This window comes from Cricetulus griseus, unplaced genomic scaffold (genome assembly GCF_003668045.3).
Source record: "Cricetulus griseus strain 17A/GY unplaced genomic scaffold, alternate assembly CriGri-PICRH-1.0 unplaced_scaffold_1, whole genome shotgun sequence".
Classification (NCBI taxonomy): Eukaryota; Metazoa; Chordata; class Mammalia; order Rodentia; family Cricetidae; genus Cricetulus; species Cricetulus griseus.
In genome coordinates this window covers 2,068,834-2,077,802 of record NW_023276808.1, presented here as the reverse complement: position 1 = coordinate 2,077,802, position 8,969 = coordinate 2,068,834, and the positions used below count along the sequence as shown (strand labels likewise).

At 38.4% G+C, this 8,969-nt stretch overlaps 1 pseudogene; it reads left to right on the top strand.

Moving 5' to 3' along the window:
• LOC113838759 overlaps positions 1-7,168 on the top strand; it is an 11,777-nt pseudogene extending 4,609 nt beyond the window's left edge.
• The last annotated feature ends 1,801 nt before the right edge of the window (positions 7,169-8,969 follow it).

The following is an 8,969-nucleotide window of genomic DNA, read 5'->3' as shown; positions in this document are numbered from 1 at the left end:
GAAAGTATATATGGAAAGCAGCTTGCCTTACTTAGAGAGACCAACTTTTTCTAGTACCTCGTTGACATTCAACATTCTGCATTTAACATTTACATGTAATATACATCTATCATTAATTTTGTGCAGGTTGTCTAGGGGTATCTCACGTGATCTTCAGCAGTCCCCTATTATGCCATAATGTAGGAGAGAAGAATTGGTGATATAAAGTATTTACCAATGTTTAGGATATAGTATGTCCCCCAAAATATAATTGAGCTGAGGGAGGAATGCCTCTGAAACACCCAAAAATAAGTGTATGCTAACCAGCCTTGTTTGAATGCAAGGATACACATTTTTTTCACTAGGATTGTGCAGGAATTTGTCCAAACCATTACAAAGAAACCCTTCCTGATTTAAAACAAGCCATTAGGCCCTTCCCATATCAAATAGCAGGCATCTGACAAGTTGCTCAAGGAGGCATTACAGGGTCACAACAAATCATAAATCATGGTGTCATAAAATCTATTTTTTTCTTGAGAAATAAATAGTTTTGGCAGGTATGCAATATAACAGTATTTGACAATTATTTGAAATTAAATGGAGTTGTGTTTAGAACTTATCTCATTACACAAAGCTCTCATTTGAGCCCTCAGGCTGGAAGGACTTAGTAACAGCCTGGAACTTGGGCTTGGGAGCTTTCTAAGGGGGTCAGGGACTTTTAGAAGGGTTGTGGCAAATTGCGAGATTCCCAAATCATCCCACCATATGGAGCTATTGTTGTCTGGCCTAAGGCCACTGTGTCTTTAGTCAATAATGTTCTTGGGAAAATGTTTCCCTTGTGTGGCATTGTTTGACTCTTCTCCCGATTTTCTCCAATTATATGATATTTTTGATAACTTCAGATAATTATCTCTTTTTCTTCCATCCTCCTACCCCATTTAAGCAGTGTACAAGACACTGTTCTGTTCTAGAAGCTTAGTTAGTCTGGGACATATCCTTTGCAATACCTATCCAAACTAGTGTTTATCTTTTCTACCTTCTACTTGTCCTATCTTTCATATCCCCTATGACCTTCACCTCAGGACCCTCTCATTGAGAGTGACCTGTTTTTTTCAGGTCAATTATGTTCTTAAGAAATTATTTTGGGAATTCCGTGCCGTGTGATTGTATTTTACTTAACTGCTAGTATCTGCTTCCAAGGACTGGTATTTTCTGTCTTTTGGTGTTCATCTTTAGACAAAAGGTATCAAAAATCTTTATTGTGCTCTAATATAAGTCTATAGTCTCTGGATCACATGGTCATAAAGCCTGTTTCAACTTTTCAAAATAATTTTTGAGATTATAAACGCATCATATTCACATTGTCTTTTCTGCCTCCAAGCCCTATCAAAACTACATTGTTTTCTAATTCCTGGCCTGTTTTTCTTGAACTCAATTTCACAGTACCACGTTACTGTGTGCAGTTTACCTGTGTTTGGTTACAGGATTTCCCAGCTCTGAGGCAATGGGTTTGCTGCAATGGACATTGAGTGTGTAATGGAAAATGAACACAAAGGACCCTGTGTGTTGGATGAGGAACAGGATGTGCTGTATATGAGAGGAAGAATGTCTACTAAAATACAAACTTTCTAGACTAGGGCTCTGTCTACTGTGCTGTAATGGCAGAAGTAGAAGGACTGTGATATCTGAGTCAATTGATATGGGGGTTCTGGGGAAGGTTTGCTGTCAGGATAACTAGTGGCTGGCATTTGTAGTTTCTTACCATTGTTATCTTCTGGCTTTGCTGAACTGAATTGTAGGAAAAAACACAAGGTATCGCATGGTGAATATATGGTTTTCAGAACAAGTCTTTTGAGCCATCATTTCATTTATTTATTTATTTAGTTATTGACTACTTGTTTTTCAAGAAATTTTTACCTCTGAAACATTCATGGCTGTACTGGGACTCACCTTGTAGACAAGTCTGGTATGAACTCACAGAGATCTTATTGCCTCGGCTTCCCAAGGGCTGTTATTAAAGGTGTGTGCCGCCAACACCCAGTGAGCTTTCAACTTGGTTGGGACTTAAATGGAACATGAGACAGAGCGTAGTTCCATTGGTATGTATAGTGACCTTGGCAATGGCCTTTGTCCTCTGTGCTTCTCAGGAATGGGAGAATCTGCAGCCATGCCATGGGGGGATATAATTCTTGCAGTATCACAGTCCAGTGTTCACATGTGAGCATTGCTTTTGGTTGCAGTGGGAAAACAAATTAGAAAATTATAGATTTGGTTTCTAGAAGTTCTGAATAATGCATTCCGTTTTCATGTTTGTATTACAAATGTTGCAATTAGTTTAGGAACTTGTAGAAAAATGGTTATGTGGATTGTCTTTCATGAGTACTTTATTAGAATGCTTGTAACTTAGTATTGCAAATAATGCAATGATGTGATTCAGTGAAGATAAGTTCCAGGGGAGAAAAGGAGTTTCTGATGTGCACAGATATCTCAAATGTACAAGGTGCTGTACAGGTACATATGGCAGATTCCCAGTTATGTGCTATAGGCCATGGGATCAAATTTAAAACCACTTTTCTTTTTCTTTGCATTTTTTTGTTTTAGGTTCGGGGAGCATTTCTTTCCTTTTTCAATTTATATTAGAAATAACCTTGTTTTACAGGTCATTCTCAGTTTCCTCTCCCCTCCTCCTCCCCTGCCCCTCACTGACCCCATATTTTATCCCCTGAACTGTCAATAGCTAGGCAGGAGAGAGGGATAGACAGGGCTTATGAACATGACAGGGACACTATTTGCTTAGGGCTACACCACTCACTAAGGAAGGTGTTCAGCAACCATTGGATGGGCTCATGACACTTTCCTTTAAAACCTGTCACCTGAAAAATCCTCAGCTCAACTCCCTGAAAAGACCACCTCACCCACCTCAGCTTGTCCCCTGCAGGCTGGACAGCCTCACAGCCAAAGCACATGGGGGCCTATTGCCCATCCTGCAAACCAACCAGACTCTGACTGAGATTTATGTGACCAACAACGCTCTGGGGGACACAGGTGTCAGTATACTGTACAGGAGGCTGAGACATCCAGGCTGCAATCTTGGAGTCCTGTGGTGAGAGATAGACCCAGATTTCTTGGGAAGAATATGGAATTCGGGAATGCTGGCCTCAGATTTGGGGGTAAGAATTCTAAATGATTGAGTTCATTAAACACTGGATAAATGATGCTGGAGAGAAAGATCAACAGTTAAATGTACTTGGTGATCTTACAGGGGACCTGAGTTAAGTTATTCTTTTAACCCCACAGGTGGATTACAGAACCTCCACATTAAGAAGAACATTATACCCCTTGATTGGGTAAATTTCTCCCCTTTTAGGGAATAAAAGAGAAGGGAAAAAAAAAAATTTTCCACTTGTTTGCTAACCCATTTTTTCTGGAAGCAGTTTCCCCATAGTTTAGTGAACAGAAGGAGTTTGGGGGACAATTTGGTCCTTGCAGTAGAGAATGGTTTACCATTATCCTTATTGGGAAAAAAAGGGACCATAGAAAGACGGGAAAAATGGGAAACATCATTTTCTTGGGTAAACTTCTTTAAGAAAGATGTGGAAAAGGTTCACACTTGTATTAAGATCTTCTCTAAGGTGGGAGCAGAGTTGCTAAACATAATGAAGTGGGGAGATTCCCAAACCCAAACCACCGGGTCCCACCAAAAAAACTTCATAGAAAATATTTTTCAGCATGTTAATTGGTAAAGGTTCAGTCCCTGAGGTCTAAAAACCTTTGAGATTTTGCTGGACTGCTGCTTAGGGATTGGGTGGTTTTGAGCTTAGGTGTATCAATACATGCTGGGAAATTACAAAATCAGTTACTCTGTCACAATCAGTTTCTATTTCATAATGGTCACCCAAGGAGATGTTTATCTACCCTGTTTCCCACTACAACATATACAGTAAACTATTCCTCCTATTCTGGTCTGAAGTTGGAAGCCATGCTCCACACACAAATATTTTTCCCGTTATTGAAAAGGACAGTTGAGTATATGACACAGATTTATAATTTGAAAACTCACTGGTGGTTGAGTTTTTAAAGAACGATGTTTTGGCTTAATCACAAGGACAAGGCAATTGTCCTGGGAGGCAATGAACTTGGAAAAAGGCTACCTGATGCAACATAAAATCTGTCTTGGAAAAATATTCTGTAAGGCTGCAGGTACTGCTCTTCCAGAAATAATATGGCTTTTCACGGATCAATCATGCTAAACCATTAAATGTTTAATAAACACAAATTGTTTTATTAACATCATGTATCTATTGCTGGTGAATGTTAAAAGGGGAGCCATCCTGGCAAAGATTTTGCATTTCACATAAACTACTGTAAGGAAAGCAGTGCTAGAAAGAGAACTGCCGCGTGCCAGGATTCAATCAGAGGGATTTATTTATTAGGGAAAGGGATCATTAAAAAGGGGAAAGGGAGGGGACAGGAATATTAGGAGAGAGAAAAGTGGGGCAGAGACTGACATACATACTGAAAGAGAGAGGAACAGACAGAGAGGGCAACCAAGAAAGATAAGGGGGATTGGAGTTGGACAGGTCCATTTAAAAAGGGAACATAGTGAATATACGCAGGTGGCCCTCTTAGTAGGTGCAACTGAGGACATATCATGTCAGAACCCCAAGGAAAGACTGGTACAAATGAATGAATACTAACAACTGTCATTCTTAAGTCTCCTTTTGCTTTGGGCGGACGTTATGTTTTGAAAATTTTAAATAGGTGTAGTAGAATTCAAGTCTAAACATTTAGGCTGGTGGAGATTTACATAGCAAAACTACTTTTTTGGATTATACATTATTATCTAAATATTATCATAATGCATGGATTAAGAGATAGATTATAATGTATGTGGTAAAAGATACATTTAAGAGAAGACAGTACTACAATCGTCACCCATAAAACACAAATATAAAAACTGAGAAACAAACCTATGCACACTGTGAATGCTGTTCTTAAATGAATAGCTATTCTGAGTTGTTCTTTCATCAGAATAAGACTTTATTTTTTCTGAGCAAGCTCACTCAGTGGAAGGCCACATCTGCTCCATGAAGGACCAAAAAAAATATCATTTTAAGTGGACATGACCCTGTCTCAAGGCTATGGCATTACTGTACAGAATTTCATTTTTAAGCTTTATTTCATATATATGTGCATTTACCCATATTTGGACAGTACAGTACCTGCAGAGTACAGAAGAGGTATCATATACCTTGTAACTGAACTTACAAGAGATGGTAAGCAACCATGGTTTCTAGCAATATAACCTGTGTACGATACAATACCCAGTGTTCTTAATTGCTAAGCTCACTCTCTAGCCACATTTTTAGGTAACATTTCACTTTTCCTATTCCTTCCCAATTTCTTCCCTTGTTAATTCTTTTAACTGGTTCTGAATAAAGTATTCTCAATTTGAATTTGAATAAGGTCTACTGTGTCCATTTCTGTTGGATGTGTGTTATGGTATCAAAATTGAACGTGCAGTTTTGGATAGAAAAATAGGGCCATGATTCCTCCCTGATAATATTTGGGAAAGTGATGTAGAAATAAGGTAATTCATATATCCTTGTGTCCAAACAGTTTTGGATAGAAGGAAAATGATATGCACAGCTAAATAGTATAACTAAGACATGTATTAAATTTTTCGCATTTCTACAAGCCTCCCCAAAACATCGGGTCCTGTCTGTACAGCAAGATGTTCAGAGAATTCATTAATTTTGCTACAGTAGAGAGATTCTCATCAGGAGCAATAGATCTTTTCCCACAATGAAATTCCCAGAGAATTTAGAATTTCATGATTTCTACTCTTTCACTACATGTCACTCAAAATGAGCTATATAAAGGTCACTTAGAATCAGCTTATTCCTGTGAATCAGGCAGGTACCATGGATTCCTGGGGTGTAGACTTAGGAACATTACAGTCCCAGAAGGGACTGCAGGGTATTTTCACTGACAACAATTTGAGTTGCCAAAAATTAAAGAATGGAAGAAGTTGAAGGGGCTGACCCATCACTGCTGAGTGGAAACAAAATACAGTATATGCCAGTTTGTCCTCAGTTACAAAGAACTCTCTGTGGCATTAGATGCTCCAGCAATCAAAACCTAAGCTACCTCCCTAAAAATTCTTCCATTCTCCACAGCTCTGTAAATATCATATGGACTAAGCCATAGAGTGACTTCAACCTCAGGTTCTCGCTACAATCTGTATGTCATCTTTAGTCTTTGTAATTGTCCCGACCTGCGGGAACAACAATCTACAGTAAGATATCCAGTGAGGGGACTGGGGACAAGTGAAAATAGAGAATGACCACAAGACACGATTCTGATCAAGTGGCAAATTTTATTTTTTCCAAACTAGCTTATACAGTCAGTAGTATGGGGTAAAGGCAGAGGGGGGGAAGAGCCCAAGAAAAAGGTGTTAGTTTAAGCATGATGTTAGAAAACTACAGAAAGAAGATGTGGGCAGGGTAAAAATTTCATGAGTGCTGGAGAGAAGGAGGGTTACCTAGGTAAATGGTGGGTCACGGGAATGTTGCTTAGGAAAGTGGGCCTGTGATTGTAATAAAGGATTGTCGTCTGCATCATGTGGTTCCTTCTGGGTGCTCATGCCTTGGGAAGCAATTTATAATCAATTGTGTGGCTTGCCTGCCAAGTTTTGGCCTAAAGATTCATGCCAAGCTGCATGGCTCCCAACAAGTCACCACCATTCAGAGATCCAAACTGAATGTTTTCAGGTATCAGGGAAGCAGATTATGAGCTCATTCAGACAAGTCCGACTTCATGCCTGAAAGTTCCTATTCACGACTATTCTCTCTTTTATACAGGAGGTATAAAATCAAGCATGGCTACATCTCACATGTGAGCTTGTGGGCTCCAATTGATGCTTATTATCATATGGGATATACATTCACTCTTGTGGTTTTGGCTAGTCAACTAATTTTTAAAAACTTTTATTGTCAGTTTCCCTCCTGATCATTCCTTTTGTACTTTTCCCTCATTTTGTGCAGACTTGGCCTTGGAAATTTCCATAATCACCAAGTCTAAGTTAGTTTCTGATGCAATCAATGCCTGTGCTGTGAAAAACTTCATCACACTAATGGTATCTCTCCATTATGTGTCCTTTTATGCATTTGAAGACTACTATTCCTAGAAAAGGCTTTACCACATTGATTGCATTTGTAGGGTTTCTCTCCAGTATGTGTCCTTTTGTGCAATGGAAGAATACTCTGGTGAGAAAAGGCTTTACCACATTGATTGCATTCATATGGTTTCTCCCCCGTATGTGTTCTATGATGAATAAGAAGATAACTGTGATATGCAAAGGCTTTTCCACATTGATCGCATTCATAGGGTTTCTCTCCAGTATGTGTCTTTTTATGCATCTGAAGATGACCGTGCTGAGAAAAGGCTTTACCACACTGATTACAGACATAGGGTTTCTCTCCAGTATGTGTTCGTTCATGCACATGAAGTGCACTGGAATAAGCAAAAACTTTACCACACTGCTTACATTCATAGGGTTTCTCTCCAGTATGTGACCTTTTATGCATTTGAAGAGTACTTTGCCTAGAAAATGTTTTACCACACTGATTACAGTCGTAGAGTTTCTCTCCAGTATGTGTTAGTTCATGCCCATGAAGGGCATTAGAATAAGCAAAGGCTTTACCACAATGATTACATTCATAGGGTTTCTCTCCAGTATGTGTCCTTTTATGTCTTTGAAGATGACTGTGATGAGAAAAGGCTTTTCCACAGTGATTACATTCATAGGGTTTCTCTCCAGTATGTATCCTTGTATGCATTTGAAGATTACTGTGCTGAGAAAAGGCTTTACCACACTGATTACATTCATAGGGCTTCTCTCCAGTATGTGTCCTTTTATGCAATTGAAGATTATGCTGATGAGCAAAGGCTTTACCACACAGATTACATTCATAGGGTTTCTCTCCAGTATGTGTCCTTTGATGCCTTTGAAAAAGACTGTACCAAGAAAAGGCTTTACCACATTGATTACATTTGTAGGATTTCTCCCCTGTATATGTTCTTTGATGACTAAGAAGACAACTGTGATATGCAAAAGATTTACCACATTGGTTACATTCATAGGGTTTCTCTCCAGTTTGTGTTCTTTTATGCCTTTGAAGAAGACTGTTTCTTGCAAAGGCTTTATCACATTGTATATATACAGAAGAATTCTCTCCAGTTTGCCTTCTTTCTGGCCTACAAGGAAAATGAGAATATGTTAATACTTTACCAAATTCAATACAATGTTGAATATTGGTACCTTTGGGGCATTATTCATTTGGGAAGTTGTATTATCAATGAAGATGGAAAACAAATTACTGGTACATTAAATCAAATTCAACAATTATGTTCAAAATGGGGATTACTACATGAATTTTAAATATCCTGAAAGAGAGGTATATCATGTACTACATATCTCTTTGCTGAAATGGCTAGTATCCTGACTAATGCATTATATTCTTAATAATGTAAAGATTAGGAACAAGAGGCTTCCTCATTTAATTCAGTTTGACATCCTGTTCCTCATAGATATAAGATATTGAGATTTCAGTTTCTGTACAATAACTGCCCCTTGACTCTTGACAATAATTGCCCCTGTCACAGCAAGTGCATGAGTAATACCGAATTTTCTATGGAGTATTTGCTTAATGGAAATTTTGGACCTATTACTATCAATTCAATCTTGTCTATACCTTTAGTAATAATACAGGTAGTAAGAAATAAGTGGGTTTACAGTTCTATAGCATAGCACTCATGGTGTGATGATTTAAGTGGTAATTTCTCTTAAGGCATTGTTTCCTTGTCTTCTTTCTTAAAATACTGCCTTACAAATGCAGTTCACCTACCTAAAACTGAGTTTTATCATTTTGTGTGAAATTAATAGTCACCAATGCAATTTAAGCTGTGCTTACACTGCTGTTTGTGTT